At 34.9% G+C, this 18947-nt stretch overlaps 1 pseudogene; it reads left to right on the top strand.

Annotated features, from left to right (window-relative positions):
* The first annotated feature begins 4759 nt into the window (after window positions 1-4759).
* Window positions 4760-11934, top strand: LOC149232814 (calmodulin-5/6/7/8-like; annotated as a pseudogene).
* The last annotated feature ends 7013 nt before the right edge of the window (window positions 11935-18947 follow it).

The following is an 18947-nucleotide window of genomic DNA, read 5'->3' as shown; positions in this document are numbered from 1 at the left end:
ATCTACCCAAATCCCCTAACATAAATAAATTCTCAGAGACCACCCTTATTTCTAATTGCAATGGACCCTTACTTGTTGAAATATGGGCCCTGTTTGAGCAAATTTTAGCTCCAGATGCCCAATTGCCCCCAAGCTCAGAAACGTTCTCCATTTCCCTATTTTCAAAAACTGTGCATCCCATTTTAGCCATAATTCTATTGTTGTTAGGTGAGGATGAAACAACAAATGTCACCAAAGAAGCTCTAGGGTTCTTGCTTTCAATGATGAATCCTTACAATATTCTTGACATCCCTTCACTTCTTGTTGAATCCATAAAGTTTCAATTCAACCATTTTTACCTTACATCCTATTTCAGATACTACTCCATACTGGTTTACTTGTTCCTGTACACTCATGTGGAGAAATTTTACTAACTAAGTCTTAGTATTATAGAATCCAACAAGAAGAGAAAGTATGTAGTTGATTGGGACAGTGCTCTGAAGAAGAAACCCAAAAATGATAAGTTTTCCTAATTTATTTCCACTTTTATGTCCACTCTATATAAAATTATCATCATTGTCTCTCCTCCTAGAGTCCTACCTCAACAGAGAGAGCTCCTCTAGCTTAGTAAAGATACCACGGTAGGTGAATGGTTCCTATTTGAGTATTACACTGAAATTAGGGTATATGGGTCTGAGTTACATCCTTATCAATTAATTGTGTTTATGCCCATGAGGATCTTTGCCCTGTAATTTATTAGGAAAAGCTTAAATCCTGACCAAATGCAATTTTTCCTTGCTAGAAAAGGCTACATGATTAAACTAGTTGTAACTGTAGGCCTTTTCATTGGCAATGTTAGGAAAATTTTTGAGAATATAAAAGATATGTTAAAAGAATTCAATTTTTAATAGAGGAAGTTTGACAATGTGATCCTCATGGTATTATATCTAAGAGGTGGATAGAAATCAATGCCTCTGATTATGAACATGAATCTAGACCCGAATTGGAATGGAAGGGTAATTTAGATTCATGAGCAGAACAGGGGTGATTATGGAAGTTTCCAAAATGGTTCAGAAAAAGGTAGCAAGTGATAGAGTTGAGGAATGTGTAAATGATTTAGAAAAGTTGGTAGCAACATTTAGTTCCAATATTGATAAGAGAACTAGAGAAATATTGCCTATGTTGGGACTCTCAAGGGAACCTGCTACAATGGGAGAAATATGAGGAACTATTGGTTGAAGCTAAAATCAAAGTGGATTCCACACATGAAAATACTACCACTCTCAAGGGCATGACTATAGTTAATTATCTGCAAAGGGATTTTCAACTACTCTGGTTGGTGAAAACCGTATTTGTTGCCAAACCTAATTACACTAAGCTTACAAATTTGAGGGTGGCCTACAACACTCTCATTCACACTCCTACACTAGATATAACATTATGGCATAAATGTGACCATTTTATCAATCCATCACAAGTCCAAACAATGGATCCTTGGTCCACCTCAAGAGATCAAAGAAGTCAACAATGAAGACACTTTGATTCAAGAATCACGACATATTCATGCCATTTTTTGTAGCTTTGAAAATATTTTATTTTCAAGAAGAGAATCAAGTCTGTGATATAACAATTAGGACTACTAGTTTAGCTTCACACTCACAAAGCTAAATAGTTTAGACAGATGTAGCATTCCAATATATTTTTGGTAGCTATCCTTGTTTTGATTTTCCCTATAAAATGGAGGAAAGAATCATTAGTATGGGTTCAATTTTTTTGTCACAGAGGTTGTTGTTGGCCTACATGTTCTTGGGCTTATGAGATGTATATCATTTTTGAAGATTAATGAAGAAGTTTTCTGGTGATTCCAATCATTGAGATTTGTAGTATGTATTTCTATCTCTATTTATTACTTCATATGTGTTTTTATTCTTCAGATGTTGTGTAATTGAAGTTGTTGGATTCAATATTTAGTTTCATATTTACCTATCTTATGTTATGGAATATGGTACCTGTGATATATTGAGTTGAGAGCCTTAAAATGCACTCCAAAGTTTCTACATTTCATTTCTTCATTCTAATTCATGGTTCTACTGGAATTTAGTGCTTAGGATTCTGTGTTCAACCCTCTGCACTAGGTTCCTTTTCTTATATTTCCTCTTTCACCTCTACTACAACAATAAATGAAATTTATCTCTCTTTGTAGGCCACCAAATCTTAGCATTAACTCGTTAGAATGGCATAATGTTCATGTACAAATTAAATCTTCCTTTGAGTAGGGTAATTGGACCAAATTTAATCAATTTATGTCTTATTCTTGAATATAATTGATCTACCTTTAACACATATCAAGATGTCCAGGGAACTAACCTACTCTCAAACTAGAGATTATCTTTAAAAACTACAACAATTTAGAAGTCTAGAAATTTCTTCCCTATCAATAATTATTAAAAATTAAAATATCAATAATTATTAAAAATTAAAAAATCTAAACTAATAATATATATTGCTTCTTTAATTTTTATAAATAATATTTTATCATTATAATAATAACGAAATAAATTTATTTAACTATTTACTAAATTTATTAATATCATATATGGTTTATTAATATCATATATAGTTGTTATAAACCTTATAAAACAATCTTATTAGCATATATGGTTGTTATAAACATTAAAAAACAATCTAATAAATAATAGTAATGAATTAAATGATAGTCATCAACAAAATTATTTGGATAAGTTGGATTTGTCTTAATAAATTTATTTAACCATTTACTAAACTTATTATTATCATATATATGGTTGTTATACACCTTATAAAACAATCTGATTATCATATATGGTTGTTATAAACATTATAAAACAATCTAATAAATAATAGTAATGATATTCATCAACAAAATTATTTGGATGAGTTGGATTGGTCTTTGCTTTAAAAACCCAGATTCCTTGTGTTATTCTTTTCAAAATTCGAATGACAAATGAAATAGATGTATAAAGTTTTAATTACCTATACATTTATGATATTATTCAATATAAATTTTATATAAATATTCAATAATTAAATGGGAAGTGCCCTACAATAAAACTCAAACGATTCCATACCAACATTTATTAATCTTTCATTTTATTCCACATCGAGAAAGAGTCACAACAAAAATTCCAATCACCTATAGTGCTTAGTTTACTGCTTGCTTTATGGCAAAGTTAAACATAGGCCGTCGTCACATAATACTCCCTTATGACGTGTTTGTATTGGCCCATGCTCAGAATTGAAACCGAAAAAGGGCCCAACCTAACCATATAACATGCTAGCTTTATCATTAGTTTCAACTTTCAAGTACCTTTTATTCTCGTTCTTTAATGTTATCTTGTTGGTTTTCTTCATGTATTGAACCGAGGGTTCAAGTGCCTTTATTCCCTTATTTCATTGTTGATATGAAAGTTGAGAAGTGTCACTTTCGTTGTCATGAAGGTTAAGAAGATTGATAGAAATTTGGAAATTATGAATGAATTTAAGAAGAATACATGGAATTTATTGGAAAAATATGGAAAATTATATAAAAATTTATTTTTTCTTATTTTTTTAACCAAAACATTGTAGAAACGATCTAAAAATATATATATATATATATATATATATATGGAAATAATTAATTCCTACTTGTCTATGGTTGTAATTTTCTATTTGAGGAGTTTGTTCCTACATAATAGGAATAAGCTAGAATATAGCTTCTCCTAGTTTAGTGTGTGGTTGACAGAATCTCTCAACCACACTATTGTACGTCTAAGATAGCATTCCTATCTTAAGACTATTGATTGTATAAATATGTGTGTAATTTCCTCATTAAACAATTAATAGAATATATTATTGAGTGTCTGTAATTTTATCTTGGTATCAGAGCCTGTGAGGGCCTGGCCCCTCCTGGGCTGAGGGAAAATAATGGAGTGTATAATTTCATTATTTGTTTGTCCATCGAAAGTTGTGTGGGTAATGAGCGATCTGCCAGAGTGGTGCTGATCTTGGATGGCAAGCTGGGCTTGGCGAGTCACTGCATTTCCAGTACAGTGAACGAACGGTGGGCAGTGAAAGCAGGTAGCTTGGTAGCATGCGACAGAAAAGGGATGTTCGGAGTATTTGTTTGCAAGTGCGTGCATTGACAACGGAATATGGGTAAAGTGCTCCTGACATGTCATGTGCTTGTTACTCTTTCTTTTTGAATGGCGGTGGGCCGCAGATGTGTCAATGGTGATGGTGATACGGGAGGCAGTGGAGTGCTAGGCCTTCTCGTGACAGTGACGACGATCGAGGAGAAGAAAGGGGGGCCTTGCATGCCAAGAAAATCTGCGTGGGCGAGAGGACTATTTATCATTCAGGTGCTTTGGATTGTAAGATCCTTCTTGCATTCGTTCGCCTGAATCTTTTCGTAGGGCCCGAGTTCGAATTCCATGGCAGCGACTCTGCATATGGCTGGCTATGATTTGCTGTCAACGGAGTTGTGGGAGTGCTGGTATCCGTGGTGCCTGTGTGTGTGATAGGCCACCATGCCATCATTATGACGGCAACCCCAAACCACGCAAAGGTAGAAGATCCAATTTGGTGGAGCAATCGTGGTGTGGTCGAGCGTTCTGAGGAAGAGGGAGATTTGAAGAGTTTATGTTGTATTTTCCTGGAATCGGCAAGAGTTCTTTCACTCTACAGGATTCGAAACCGGGTTGATCTCAGCCATAGGAATAGAAGTTACTTTAGTCATCTGGGAAGAGTTAGATCGAATACTATGGCGGTGAAATTAACCAAAGAGCAGATTTCTGAGTTCAAGGAGGCCTTCAGTCTCTTTGACAAGGATGGCGATGGTTGCATTACGACTAACGAATTGGGGACCATGACGCGTTCCCTGGGACCGAATCCCACAAAAGCCGAGGTCCGAGAAATGATCAATGAAGTCAATGCCGATGGGAGTGGAACCATTGACTTCCCGGAATTTCTGAACCTCATGGCCCGAAAAATGAAGTACACAGTTTTAGAAGAGGAATTGAAGGAGGCTTTTAAAGTTTTTGATAAGGACCAGGATGGCCTCATCTCTGCTTCTGAGCTTTGACATGTCATGACAAGTTTGGGGGAGAAGCTCACAGATGAGGAGGTTGATGAAATGATCAACGAGGCTGACACCGATGGTGATGGAGTTGGAGACCATGGCAGGATCACTGTGGAGCAAAAACGCAGAGGCGCGATCGGGAGCGCCGAGGTCATCGAAAGGCTGGCGACGGACGAACGGGTCGTGTGGCAAATTTTCTCGGTCAACGGACTAATTGAAGGCCGGGTGGAAATGTTGAGAAGCCCTCCGGTTGTAAGGGCGGGTTTGAAGGCCCTTTTGGCGGTTTGCTCAGTTGGAAAGAACCGCGCCGAGGCTGTGGAGGCAGGGGCCGTTTGAAGGACGCCTAATTCAGGCTTAGTGCTGAGCCAATAGCGCCAAGGGAGTCGAGTGGATCCCTACGCCGGTCCTTTGGTTTTTTCAGGAAATTGAACCGGCCGGAACGACCCGTATCCAGGTCTTGTAAAGGCTCAAGAGGTTGGCCAGGGATAGTGCCCGGAACGCAATCTGCATCTCGGATGAGGTGAATCATCATCAGGTTTGATGACCTAAGAGTAGCATAAATGTGTATGGCTTCCATGATGTAGCAGAGGCCGTATGGCTGTTGGGATTCGAGCACACTAGAAAGTGCATTTTTTAAAGGCCGATCGATGGCAGAACGTGGAGAATGATTAACTCTAGTGGAAAAATTAATGCCAAGAACCTGGATTTGGAGACTTGGCGGCCAATAACCATCCAAACGATTGGCGGTGCTGCTGATTGGCAGCGTAGCGTGGAGAAGATCGGTGTTGGAAAACGAGAGAGAGTTCGCTGTGTGCCTATGTCTGGATCATCAGTGTTTGAATGCACTGCACTGAGTCCAGGTGAAAAGTCGTCAATCTGGTTCTTTATCCGTAGACCCCTCACAGATATCGTTGGTGAAAAATGGCTGCTGGTATGTTTGGAAAATAATCATCTATGGGCAGAGATAGAGAAATTAAACCTGAAGAATTTATGCTTTATTTAGTTTCTTGGAATCATGTTTAAAGTTATTGAGCCTTATTGAGCCTAGCTAACTCAATGTAGGTAAAGTTATTTTGTTAGAATTCGCGACTCTAACGAATGACAGGTTAAGCATGGAGTTCCAAGTCTTTATTTCACAAAGATGCCTAGGATGTGAACTATGAAAAGATGGGATAAAGGAGTAGCAACAACGTTTATGGTGGACAACAAAGTTGATGTTTGTTTGAGTTAGTGTGGCTTGTGGAATAGACTCCCTAGCATGTTATTGTAATAGTCATTGTATGTACCGAGAAACTCCAAAATGTGGAATCAAATGTAAGATTTTTTAAAGGCATCTGAAAGTTCGTGGTGATCTTAAAACCACTTTGTAATGGTTTATGGTCAGCCTGAAACCATCTTTTGTCACTGTAATGTGAGGGTTGGTGGTGAGCTAGAAACCATCTATATAGTCTTTGTGACTGAAGTGCCTTTGTGGCCAGCTTGCCTTTGTGGCTGAATCGCCTATGTGGCTTGAGGTGCCTTTGTGGCTGGAATCGTGGATGTCAATGCGTTGTTTGACAAGCTTGCCTTTGTGGCTGTGTGTACACGAGAGCTTTGTGCTCAATTGAGCAGGTGGACTACAGAACACCTGGCTCGGACTCAGATGATTTTTTCTGAGTAGAAGGGGATTGGCGTGTTTTTCGCGCTGACAGTAGCGCCAGGAAGGCCAACTGGTGCGTCTGTTAGGCCATTAATCGCGCCAATGGGCGCGGGTTTTTCGTTCAGGATCGCGCCAATTCACCTTCAAGGGGATCCGCAGGATCAGAGAAGTTGTGGATCTGTCCGAGGGCGACAGATTGTGTTTTTGGAGGTTTTGTACATGCAATTCGCCTGATGGTGGTGGATTTGACTATCATGACAAGTAGTCATTAAGGGGGGGAGTTGGAAATAATTAATTCCTACTTGTCTATGGTTGTAATTTTCTATTTGAGGAGTTTGTTCCTACATAATAGGAATAAGCTAGAATATAGTTTCTCCTAGTTTAGTGTGTGGTTGAGAGAATCTCTCAACCACACTACTGTACGTCTAAGATAGCATTCCTATCTTAAGACTATTGATTGTATAAATATGTGTGTAATTTCCTCATTCAACAATTAATAGAATATATTATTGAGTGTCTATAATTTATCTTATATATATATATATATATATATATATATATAATCTTTTCACAATTTTGGGTTATAATTTTAAATTAAAATATTAAATTTAAGTTTTCTTAAATTCGTTTATACCCAAACAATTAACATTTAAAAACCTTAAATCAATTAAAATTTTTAAACATATTAGCAATGCAATCGAGAGGAAAGGAAATATACAATGTTTGAAATTTTTTGTTTAGAATCTCTCCTCAACAATTTATATGCTAGAGTTAATCTCCCATGATTCCTATGAAGTATCATTACGTATGACTCTATAATAAGAACACCAATAAATTAGACGCATGATACTTAATGAAAGATATGGAATTATTGAGGAAGAGTGATTACTTACAAGTTTTTTAATTGGTTAGAGTTATTAAGCATTCCTTTATAATTGATTTTCATTAAGAGAAGAGACCTTTTTTAATATCAAGCCAATAAAAATTTCATTAAAATTTTTAATATTTTTGTATAGATAATTTTTGGGTGAAAAGCGAATTGGGCAAATTTAAGTAGCTTCAATCACCCACTGAACCAATAACTTATTTGGGCCTAGTTAGTATGGTTGCATTTAACATAACTACATAACCATAACTACATAACCATTGTACCTTGTATTTCATGTAGGAGTCGTAGAAATAACCAATATACTAGGTTCACATTTGATTACGAAATAGAAGAAGATTAGATATTTCAGATGTATTTTATTCATTAACATGTTTTTTATAAATAAAATAATAATTAACACAAATTAATGTATGACTTTGTAAAATAATTTTTTTTAATATACCTATGTATTTTTGTCCTATTTAAAACTATTTATTATAGATGATTATTTCTATACCTACAATCTCTATAAAAAAATTAATATAACCCATTCGTATCAAAAACTAATACAATTCATTCATATTATGATCTTCTTATAACATATATACAAAATGAAAAAATCTAAGATCAAAATTTGTTTCTCTATCCATCATTGAAGTATAAATATACAATTTCGATGGAAGAAGAATGAAAATCACTTATAAATATGTTTCCTCCTATAGTTATGCAAAGACTTTCTTTGATACGGCCATACATTTTTTAGCGATAGTTAATGATGTCCTTATCTATAATAAACATTTTCTCACATCTATAAATTGACGTGCTCCGCATAGTATTTTTATAAGATTATAAATTGTTTTATTAAATTCTAAGGGAATAAATAGAATATGAATTATAATTTTTTTTATTAATTTTTAGGGGAATAAATAGAATATGAATTATTTATTTTAATTGTAATTAAAGTAATATTTGTTTTAAATTTATAGAATATCTAGAAAAGTGGTGGTATTTAAAGATATAGTTATTTTTTTCAACCTCATATGATATGAACCAAGTTAGTGGCCTTGCAATTAAGCATATCCTCTATTTTATAGAAGTGTTTCTTTCCAACAATTTTTTCTGAAACTTTCTCAACATTGTTCACCACTAAGTTATGCCTCTCTTCATCGTGATCTCCTTGTTGTGTTCGCCTCTAAGGCCTAGAGTTCCATCTGCCCACCATAATTTCTTGACAAGTGCTAGCAATTTCTCCGCCAATATCCTTTGTATTCTTACCACGAACCCAACTTCACATTATCTCTTCACCAATATCCTTTGTATTCTTACCACGAACCTAGCTTCACATTATCTCTTCCTTCTTGCGCCAACCTCTCAGGTTGCTATTCTCTTCTTCACAAGTCTTGACTCTCCCTTTTCACATACCTTACTAAGCCAACCTCATTTTGATATTCATTAGGCTTTAATATTTACCACTATGGATTTACCACTTTGTCTTGGATACCAGATGTTAGGATCACAGAATACTGAGAGAAATGGTGGTGTCTAAAAACATTGTTTCTTGATCTCACAAGCTAGCAAGAAAAATAAGCATGGAGCATTTTGGGCTATAAGTAGGTGTTGTAGGCTCGAAATTCTCTTCCTCAACATTATAAGGGAGACCACCGAGTTGGGAACTTAAAGCAACTCCTTTTCCGTTGAAATGGTGGTTATGACTAGTTAAACTAGGTCTAGTTACCTTCTCTTTAACTCTATTCGCAAAGTATGACATTCACCTACCAATAGAGAAGAGACATCAGATCGAGTCTTCTTGCAAGAAAGTGATTCTTAAGTTGATCTAGGGTTCAACCAAACCACAACTAAGTTATGCCTTAAAGTTAATCTAACCTACTCTAATCTAACTAACCTCTAGGATATTAAGTTAACATTAATTGTTCATCCTATATGATACTATGATAATGTTATCCTAATACTAAAGTTATATTAGTCATTTACCTAATTTGATATAACGTATTTCTATGTTAATATTACCTAAGTAAGGTTAGGTTAATTTATAATTCTAATGTAATCTATAATATCATATTAGATATATTAGATCTACATTATTATGCTAATATAAATCCTATATTAAATCTAAGAAATAATATTAAACAACTATAATGCTAAACTATTCTATCACTAAATACTAAGTTATAATTTTAATGACACTAAATATCTACGTTACTTATATAAACTAAATACAACTATTAGCCTATTCTAAGTGCTTTAGCATAAATGCATTTAATAATACAACTAATTTTAATTCTAACACTACTATATGCTAATACTATTCCAACTATGTAAATTTATATTATATTATGATAAGTAACTTTACATTATACCAAATATTATCACTTATACTATCTTATCTCTATGATATTATTAATACTTATGATAACATATTATAATATTATTATTATCACCCTAAATAATATTATACCACTAAATACATTATACTATGATATCTAAAATATATTAAATACTATAAAATTATAATATTATTTTAAGATATATGTTATTACTTCTAATATTATTAGTAATTAAATGTTAAAATTAGTTCTACAACTAAATGTTAGAATGTCATATATTAAAGGTCACTAATTATGTACAAAATTATACAATTTCTTTTAGCCTAATCTTTTAATGATTAAATGAAAGATCAAGATCAAATTAAAAGGTTTTGCCTCCATAAAAGAAAATTTTATTTAAAGCAATATATAAATCTAAATGCAGAAAAAAAAAATTAAACCTATTCCTATCTCGGCGGAAAGAAGCAGTAGTCCCTCTTAATCAAGAGCAAAGTAATAATAATTGGGATTTTAGCATAATCGGCTTATGATGAATATCTGGTTAAAGAAATAATTCATTTAACTGACATTGTGATTGCCTACCATGCTATGTTAAGAGATCAATTAGTCATAATTGTTGAATCACTAACACTAGGAAGTAGTTCTCATAATTGTTAATAAAATCAACAAATGATAAACCAATAATGTTAGGAAGTAGTTCACATAACATTACTAGTTATTAAATCAAAATTGAATGACATACTTCTTAGTAAGTAGTTACTTAGAAATCTGAAATCAACCAGTAAAAACAAGACATAAGTGACAACTTATTTATAAAACCACTGAATCACATAGCTAATCCACAAGATAAACTCTCAATGGTGCACAACATGAATCATTTTAACACATTTTTATTATAAAAAAAAATATGATCGGTATTAAAGCAACAGTATTTTCACAAATTAATCAAACCTATTCTCCTGCTGAATAGTGGAATTGATCTGCATCAATCCTCACCAATACATGAACTCTCCTGGATAAGAACATCAACTACAGTAGTATAAACTTCGTTCTCCTTACACAGTTTTAATAATGAAAGAAGAAAACCCCAATCGATTGACAAATCTATTATGTTATCCTCCTCAATATGCTTGTCTCTCCTGCTTAAATAGAAAGTGGGTTTTTTGGTTTTTTTTTTTAACTTCTTCCACCAAAGTTTTTTTCCAAAAGGAAAATAACAAAAACCATTTAATTATGGGAATTTTTTTATCCATATCATTACTCCAATAAGCCCCCAGTCCTCAGTGAATTGCAATGTGGCAAATCGATTTTTCTTATCGCGAAGGCTGGCTTCCAACTAAAATGGCCTCAGCCAAGTTCGATTTGACGGTTTCACTTATTTGCAATAATTTGGATGTAGTGGAGGATCTTCCAAAAAGTTTCGAGATTGGTCCAATGGCAACGCACGGTTACAGTGTTTTTTGTGAATGGGAGCGAAGGTGCGAATCGATCGGAAGATTTTGACTAATTGAAATTGGATAAGAGTATCTGCTTGGGCAATTTCTTTTGCGTTTTGCTGACTCTAATTGCTGCACCTGCAAAGAAATGCAACCAAAAATAAATTATTTCGTTTAATTAAATCTTAACAACCCACAAAATGCGTGATTTCCCTTTATTGTGCGAGCGAGCGAGATAAATTTGTTTAAAACATATAAATTTGTGCCACCAATAATCATCTATAGTAACTATAATTTCGAATTTGAGATCTGGGTGAAATTTCAGTGATCTTAGAGCAATTATTTGTCGTGAAATGATTGGAGTGAATGCTTAAATCGCTCGGTGTTCTTTGGTGAGCAATTTGTAACTTATTTTAATTGCCATACGGGATTTTCTCTCATTTTGAAAGCAGTTGAGCCATGATTCTCGGGATGAATTTATGACAATTCTCAAAATAGCTCCGTGTCTGCGCGGTGATTTTATTTATGAAACAAACTTTGGTCAGGCGCTCCACGACCTTCATGTGTGACGTGATAATATATTACAAACTTGTTTTATAATTTCACCAGGCCGGTCTTTATCACACAATTGGTGATTCTTATTAAATTGCCCATTTGTAATGTCGTACACATAGTTTCACTGGAAAAAGAAGCATATCAATAGTTTCTCTCAAATATTCGTAATATGAGAAAAACAAAACATTTAATATTTCTTTGGAAATTGAGCCAAGTTTCGTGAATTAGCATGTGTTGGATGAGCTACTATCTCCATTCCTTGATGCAATATATGTCGTTGACTGCATGAAACTAATTTTCCAATGCATTGTTTGGAATTTATGTAGTGGCTTTTACAATATACTTTATTCACGCGTTTTGTTAAATCAAACACCATAAATGATATTTAAAGGTATTATGACATTGTTGGTTAATATATATATATATATATATATTTTTTTTTTTTTTTCGTTTTTGTGTAACGTTACGTATGTGGTGAGGTGTGATATATATATGTTTTATCCAAAATTTACAATAGGTGTTATATGGCAGGTTAATATGCATTGAATTACAATATTATTATTTATTTATATGTATACATATTTTATAATATTTACAATTATTTATATTGTATTTTTAAATTTATATATATATATATATATATATATATATATTATGGTTTTTTTTCAATGTAAGTGTCGAACCAAGTGGAAGGAATGTCAATCAGTGAAATCAAATGCTACATGTGAGATGATGTGGCAACTAGAGGTGCCACTTTACCTTTTTGTGACCAATACGAAAATGCTTCATGAGCTCAAAATATACCGAAGAGGTGTCAAAAACCCAAAAGCGTGAATCATAATGGCCAAAATAAAAGTGTGCAAAAATATCATCAAAATCAACCAGATGGAAAACCCTTAAGCCAAGCAATGAAGATCAGAAAAGTAAAAAAAAATAGCCAAAATGCCAGTGAAAGAGGGGGTTGACAAAAGGAGGGTCCCCATTATTTGTCGAAAAAATTATGAGGGGAAGGAGGGTCCCCAATATATGGGGGTTGTGGCCAACAACAGTGGGCTACACCAAACATGAATACGAAGAAAAAACCATAGGTTTCCATATAACTGGAGCCAAAAAACTACTAGTCACTGACTAAGTAAAGTTTACACTAACAACCACTAATAACTTAACTAAGTGAAATTTACATTAACAATCTTAATCTTTAAAACAATGTAAAATTTGTAGATAATGATTTTAGAGTCATTAAACAAATTATATATAATCATGAAAACTTACTCTCAAAAACTCACTATATTTACTTTATTATATTTTGATAAGTTTACGAAAATTTTCTAAGATGATGCATTTCCTCACACTATTGTTATTACACAAATTGAAATTAAAAAAAAAAAAAACAAAAAAAAAACTTAATTAATATAATAAAAATTTAAATTAAAAAAAAAAAGCGTGTGTTTCTCTCTGAAATGAACTCCCCTATTTGTCACGGGGTATTGTCTACGTTGTTGATTTAATGTGTTAAGATGCTTAAAAAGATTCCCAACATTGGATCATCATAGACGGTTTGTTACTGTAATGACGGTCTGCAACAACTCAAGGCACCAGGTGCAGCAGAAGCTTTGAATGCCACCAGATTTCTTAGGATTACCTGTGTTATTGTCTAAATTTACTTTGGGGAGGTAAAGCATGGTCGTTTTCTTATCAAATTGTATTTTTGTGAGATCACCATCACTAAGAAATAATTTCACTCCCGCGAAATGTAAATCAGCCACAGAAGGGATATTCAATTCATGTGGAGAGTGTTGTATGATCTTAACAGATGATTATTGCCCAATTCTAAATGCATCTTTTTCGAGCCTTTTAAACATACTCAATATAAGAAGAAAGGGCAACTTCATCACAAATTGAGAAGGCTTCCGGTTCAATGCTCCCTGAAGTAACATCGTAAGAAATATAGCGATGCCAACATTCATAGAAGAGATAGTTTGAGAAAGCATATTGAAGGCTTCTCTAACGGTTGAATTCCCTGCTAGATCAAGAGATGTTAGAAATATTTGGCGAATTTAATTTTCATTTTGGCGGAGGGGAGACGCAGAGAGTTGTGACTTTCGAGAAGTTATTTTCATGAAACTAGGTTTGCGGACCACAAAACAGATTTCATGGAGCTACCTTCATGCATCACGAGGGTAATTTCCTAGGGTAATTTCCTAGACTTGGATTTCACCCTATTCCATAGACTTAATGAATACTCACAACAAAAATAACAAGATAGGTTTGGAGCAACACACTAAAATTTAGTATTCATTTCTCAAACATGAAAAATACATTTACCTTAGACTGCTTCTCATTCATAAGTAACTAAAAGTTTTACAGTAACTTACTCGCAATACTACACAGTGAAACACAGTAACTGTTGTTTTACGCGCCCACCAAAAATTGCTCCACAATTTTCTCCACAGAGACTTGCGCTCTTTTCTTACTTCTTACTCTCCGACCTCTCCACATAGTCTAACTTCTACAAAATGACTTTTACATTCATATATAACTCAACATACAATTTTACATTTTATTCATGACAGAGCGAAATTAATTTTGATGTTGTTGTTGAGTGTGATCAGAGTCACGCAGGTGTATCTGAAGTGTGGGAAAGGTTGTTGAATTAATGCTTGCCCATATCTGTTTATCTAATTACATAAATTCTGTAAATGCCTTTGTTGGGTTTCTAAATGGTTCGCATCTTATTTCAGACCTTCTATCTTCATGCCCAGATTCAACCTGCAAAAATGTCTGACCTGTATGGTTGCAAAAGTGTTTGACATGTATGGCTGCTGTCAGGCTATTTATTGCGGTGGTTGGGATTATTATTTCCAACAATCCCCCTTAATCACAACTTCCACCATTGACAATTCCCAAACAGTTTCTGAGATAAACAAAATTTTCTCCTGCCAATTGCTTTGTGAAAATATTAGCGAGCTGTTCTTGTGACCAGCAGTGCTACAACATAATTTCATCGTTGTTAATCAACTCTCTAATAAAATGATATTTAACATCAATATGCTTGGTCCTCTTGTGGAAGACAGAATTCTTTGACAATGCAATTGCTGAGGTGTTCTCACAGAAAATAATTGTCGTTCCCTCTTGGTCATGACGAAAATCCCTCAACATCCTTCTCATCCAAACTACCTAACATGCCACTGCTGTTGCTGCGACATATTTAGCTTCTGCTTTGACAGTGACAATATTGGTTGGTTCTTGGAGGCCCATGAAATGGCTCTAGAACCCAAATGAAAAACATATCTTGACGTGCTCTTTCTCTCGTCGACATTGCCTGCCCAATCACTATCAGTGTAACCAACTAGCTTGAAATCACTATTTTCTATGTACAAAACTCCATACTATTTTATCCCGTTGACATACCTCAGAATCCTTTTTGCTGCTTGCCAATGTGTCTCCTTGGGTGTCTCCATGAACCTTAACACCAAACTTACTGCATACATTATATCTGGCCTAGTGGTGGTCAAATACATCAAGCTGCCTATCATGCTTTTATATAATGTCAGATTGACATTGCTTCTGCAATCTTCTTTGCTAAACATCAACCCTATGATAGTTGGAGTTGGTGCGGACTTGCTATTCTACATTTTAAACCTCTCCAAAATTTCTGCCACATACTTTGCTTGAGAGATAAAAATGTCATTTTTTGTTTGCTTCACTTCTATGCCCAAAAAATATCTTAGCAATCCCAAGTCAGTATTTCAAACTCACTCTTCATTACTTGTTTAAAATCAACAATTAGAAAATCATCATTGATTGTAAAGATCAAATCATCTACATGTAAGACAACAATGAGAATCTTACCTTCGCTCTCTTTGATGTATAGAGTAGGCTCACCATCACATTTGTCGAAACCATTGTCCAACAAGTAAGCATCTATCCTGCTGTACTATGTGCACGTTGCTTACTTCAATCCATAAAGAGCTTTCTTCAATCGATATACTTTGTCTTCTTGTCTTTTATAACTAGGCGGTTGCACGACATACACTTCCTCTTTCAGCACTCCATTCAAGAACATCTAATTTACGTCCATCTGATACACTGTCCATTTATGTTGTGCGGCAATCACCGCAATTGCACGCACTATCTCCATCCGCACAACTAGTGCGAACGTCTCTGCGTAATCTCTTCCATGCTGCTGCTTGTATCCTTTGACAACTAGCCTTGCTTTGTGCCTTTCAATCTTTCCCTCAATGTTGCTTTTGGTCTTACAGATCCACTTCACTCCAATGACATGTTTTCCTTTCAAAAGGCTCACTAACTCCCATATGCCATTCCTTTCTATTGCTTCTATTTCTTCCTCCATTGCCGCAACCCATTTTTCTTCTTTGACTACATCTTCAAAGTGGATTGGGTCATCTACATGACAAAATAATACAAATAAGGAATTCAGACCTGTGCTACTATCAACTTCATCTTACTCATAAATTTCATTTAAATTTCTGAATTTTGGCCTTCTTATGCTTACTGAAGATGGGCTTGATATGTCACTTGGTGTCACTCTTTGTGGTGTGCTTGGAGAAGCACTTGGTTGGATGTGCGAAACTGTTCTATTATTTGTTGATGGTGTTTCTTGCTGCCTGCTTCGCTGTGCTTGAATAGGAGTAGAGGGAGTCACAGTTGAGGAATTACTTGTTGTTGTTAATTCCTCTCTGTCCTCATGTGGTATGCATGCTTTGACATTGAATTTCTTTTCTAAACTTCCATCCCCTGCTTCCTCTTCTATGAACTGCACATCTCTGCTGATTATGACTTTCTTGGTTAATGGATTGTAAAATTTGTATGCTTTGGATTCATCATTGTATCCAACAAATATGCATTTCTCCATCTTGCTGTCCAACTTCTTTCTTAACTCATCTGGGACATGTACATAAGCCACACATCCAAAAAATTTCATGTGAGTGACATTTTGCTTTCTTCCACTCCATGCCTCTTTAGGAACAGTGTTCTGGACGCTTTTGGTTAGACATCTATTCAAGATATATGTTGCACAAGCGAAAGCTTTAGCCCAATAGTCATTTGGCAAGTGCTTTGCTTTCAACATACTCCTTGCCATCTTCATAATGGTCCTATTCTTCCTTTCTGCCACACCATTTTGCTATGGTGTATATCTTGTTGTAAATTCCTTGTGAATTCCATGCTCCTTGCAAAATTGAACAGAGTCATTTGAGATGTATTCACCACCTCTATCAGTTCTAAAGACTTTAATGTAATGTTTTCTTTGCTTTTCAACAAGAGCCTTGTATTGGCGAAAGCACTCAAACACTTCACTTTTCTGTTTTAGGAGAAAGACCCATGTCTTCCTTGTGTAGTCAACTATGAAGGTCAGTACATAGTGATTACCACCAATCGGTGGTGTCTGCATTGGTCCACATAAATCCGAGTGGACAATCTCCAAAGGTTCCTTTGCCCTCACTGACTTTCCTCCTGGAATTGTCTCTCTATGTTGCTTGCCCAAGATACATCCTTCACATGTGCTATTTGGTTTTTCTATGAGCGGTAAACCCTTCACCATGCCTTTCCTATGCAGCAAATTCAAACCTCCAAAGTTAAGATGTCCAAATCTCAAGTGCCATAACGAGTTTTCATATTTTACCTTTGCTTGAAAGTTTACTTGTGTGACAGCTGCCCTTTTTCTTCCATTTTCTTGTGAGTTCATAGATAGTTGTGCTTTTGCACCTTCTTTTTGCAAATCTGATATTATTTTCAAGGGAAAAATTCTATTGTCTATCATCTGAACCTTTGCAATCAACTGTCTGCTTGGAGGCCTATCCACAATTATGCACACATCATTTTTGAAGAAGACATTGTAGCCTTTTTGCATGAGCTGTCTAACACTCATGAGATTATGTTTCAGACCTAGGAAAAAGTAAACATCGAAGATGTATTTCTTCTCCCCCTTCTTTGTTAGGATATTAACTCTTCCTTTTCCCATGACAAAGACTTTGCTATCAATCCCTAATGTCACTTCAGATTTCACACTTTCATGTATATCAGAAAACATTTCTATGTTTCCTGAGATGTGATTGCTAAACCCTGAATCTAGATACCATATATCACTCTCTTTTTCTTGTGTTACATTACAAGCTAAAGACATGCTATCATGGTTCTGATTTTCTTTTCTGAAATTTACACTTGGTTTATTACTAATATCATATTTCTTCTTTCTACATTCATTTGCATAATGACCATACTTCTTATAGTAATGACATTGAACTTGAGATTTATCATACCTCTGACCTTGTGCTTGATTTTGGCTTGGGCCTTAAGTTGAATTTTGATTGTTTCCTCTTCAATTTGAGCTTGAAGGGCTGCTTCTTCCACCTCTGTGTGGGCTTTGTCCTCTTCCTCTAGCATATGATCTTCCTCTGCCTTGACCCTGACCAAATGATACTTGTGTCTTGAAGGCATGCTCCAATGAGGAGCTTGCTGCTCTATTCAATCTGTGTTCATGAGAAATTAGTGATGCATTAAGCTCATCTAATGTGACTTGTGAGAGATCCTTTGTCTCTTCTATGGCCACAACAATGGCCTCAATCCTTGCTGGCAGACTTCTCAAAACGTTCTCAACTATTTTTATTTCCTCAAGTGTCTCACCATGAGACCTGATTTGAGTAACCAGCCCACTTACATGTGTAAAAAATGAGTCTATATTATCAGAATCTTTCGTACAAAGTGTTTCAAAATCTCTGCTCAACATCTGCAGCTTCACTGTCTTAACTTTTGCCATGCCCTGGTAGGCTGTATGGAGGATGTCCCATGCTTGCTTGGACTTCATTGTTGCTGCAACCCTTGGGAAAATACTTTCATGAATTGCTTGAAAGAGATAAAATAGTGCTTTTGAATCCTTCTTCCTGTTGTGCATCTCTTTTAGGTTGAGATAAGGCATTGTATGCTCCTGCATCTGTTGGTTATTGAAAACCATTCTCCACCAAATCCCAAATGTCTTGAGAAGAAAACAGGACCTTCATTGTAATAG

The sequence above is a fragment of the Pinus tabuliformis genome, chromosome J (genome assembly GCF_031772625.1).
Source record: "Pinus tabuliformis cultivar Carrire ecotype Pingquan chromosome J, CPIR1, whole genome shotgun sequence".
NCBI classification, from domain to species: Eukaryota; Viridiplantae; Streptophyta; class Pinopsida; order Pinales; family Pinaceae; genus Pinus; species Pinus tabuliformis.
Note: the sequence above shows the minus strand (reverse complement) of the source record. Positions and strands in the feature narration are given on the sequence as shown.